Here is a 2,260-nt window from a genome sequence, read left to right as displayed (position 1 = left end):
GGTTGAGGATGCGGGGTAGTTTTTTTTCTAAGGTTGTAAATTCGGGTGGTCTCGGAAGTTCAGGAGCATCCAAGCGCGTCTATATAGGGTAAGCCGTGATCCAAATAGTTATTCTGATTCTGGAATTAGAATAGTGTTGTCATATATATATCCATGTGCTATCTTGTACAATATTCTGAGTGTGGGTGTAGCTTGTACAATATATATATATATATATATATATATATATATATATATATATATATATATAGTTTAACAATTTTCTCTATCATGCAGCTGTTGATATCTCACAGTCTGATAAGCTCAATAGTGTCTCTTCCGGTAGTGGTGTAGCTTGAGGAAGCAATGCCTTATGGACACGGGGGCAAAAGGAAGTACGTAAAATTCCGTGGCCTGCTCGGATTTGAGGATGATGTGTGAGCTCCATGCGTGAGCCTTTTATTCTATACTGTGCCCAAAGCTATGTGTGAGATTTATTTGTGAGACCTAAGCTATGTGTCAGAATGTTGCAACGTCTGAAACCTTAGTTCTTGAATTATGCTTCATTTTCACATATTTTGGTCATTTGAACATATGAAATGCCCATGATGGACTAATGCTAGCTAAACGCTTCCAATTTTTTTTAGCAAAAAATGGAAGTGGGTGGAAATTTTTGAAAAAATTGTCAAAAATGAACAATACTTTTTTTTCGAGTTAGAAAAAGTGGATGGTTCACACCATTTCCGAACCATTTTTTTTGCTCTCTTAACCCCTTATTATATCCAATACCGTTGGGGCCCCTTGTCAGGTGACCCTTCAACTTACAGGCACGCCACTCCCCTACCCAAGCTCGTCTCCCCCTGCCACTCCACTTCGCCGCGACGCCACCACTGTGCCCACCCGCTGGAGTCACCTCGAATATCCTCGCCACCAAACCATGCTCTACCACTGAAGAGTGGCACCGACTACGTCGCGGCCATCATGGCCCCAACACTGTGCCTCCCAGCTCGGTGGACGTCAGCGAGGCCTCATGGAGGATCAAGGCAATGTCTTTAGGTCGATGGTTGCAACTTTGTCTTCAGCGGCGCTCGGAGAGCGGCCGCCGACAATGATCCGCGTGTCCGGTCATGCCACCGCCTATGTTGCATTTTTTTCCGCACCCAACAATCTTCCTTTGCCCAACCATCTGGATAGCTTTGTGTCACTCCTCTGAACCTCCCAGTCGAAGGAATTGGACTGGTTGCCAGGAATCAACGACACGATCACGTTCTTCCCCACTTTAGATCGATCTCCGCCGTGCTATCGATCTCCTTTAGCAGTGAGTCCCCTACCCCTCCTTGGCTTTCTCTCTTCTCCTTCGCACACCTGAATCTATTGCAACCTTCACGAACATCCAGAAGTCCTACATCACCCTCATGGTGAGTTACGGCTCTATTACCCGCCGCCACCGATGAAGTCCTCGCTACCAAGCAACACCTCAGGCCAAGCAACCCTGCCATTTGGCTCCGCCTCGATGAGATGAACTCCCGGGCCGAAAGAATTGTCCTTGGGGGCCCTCCGCAGCACGACGGCGAGCGAGCCAAGCCTTGCGCACTTCTTCAACATGAACTGAGCCGACCCGTGATGACAAAGTTGAGCAGTCGCTTAGAGCGCTTCCTAAAAACCTAACTCGTGCTCTCCGGTTGCAGGATCGCAAGGACGAACGGTTTCGGATCTGCTCTCCCGCACACCGATGCATGCTAGCGTTCAAGATAGAGTAGACCATGGTGGCAGAGCAAGTTGCGAGATGAGGCAAAATCCTAAGTGTTTTCAGTGTATCTTTGGCCGAGGCTGGTAAACAGTATATAAAGGTAAACGAGAGGCGGTATTGTGTTGCGACTACAATCTCAAATCGACTTGGTTTCCAAGTCGAACTTACCGGACAGGTAAACAATGAACTTGACCGTCAAGACACCAAAAAATTAAAACGACAAAAGGAAGTTCCGCCCCTGCAAGACAACAGACCGGATTTTGGTGGGCCATTTATGTGTAAGTCATCAGGTCTATTGTGGCGTCTTGTCCAATTGTTGGTGTTCACACAAAACTTACCAAGGTACCTTTTCTAACTTTTGGTGTTCTCGTCTGAGTTTTGCTTGCGGCCTGTTAGCAATTAGGCATGACCACTTTAAGTAGTAGAGGTTTTTTCAGGGAAAGCTTTATGTAGTAGAGTTATTGAAGGTTCAGTCCTCAAATGACAAAATAAAATGAGTAGCAGTGGCTTCCATAGTTGACTCAAATGTAT

This window comes from Triticum aestivum, chromosome 3A, assembly GCF_018294505.1.
Source record: "Triticum aestivum cultivar Chinese Spring chromosome 3A, IWGSC CS RefSeq v2.1, whole genome shotgun sequence".
Taxonomy (NCBI): domain Eukaryota; kingdom Viridiplantae; phylum Streptophyta; class Magnoliopsida; order Poales; family Poaceae; genus Triticum; species Triticum aestivum.
The sequence above is the reverse complement of the archived record's forward strand: the minus strand, read 5'-3'. Positions refer to the sequence as shown.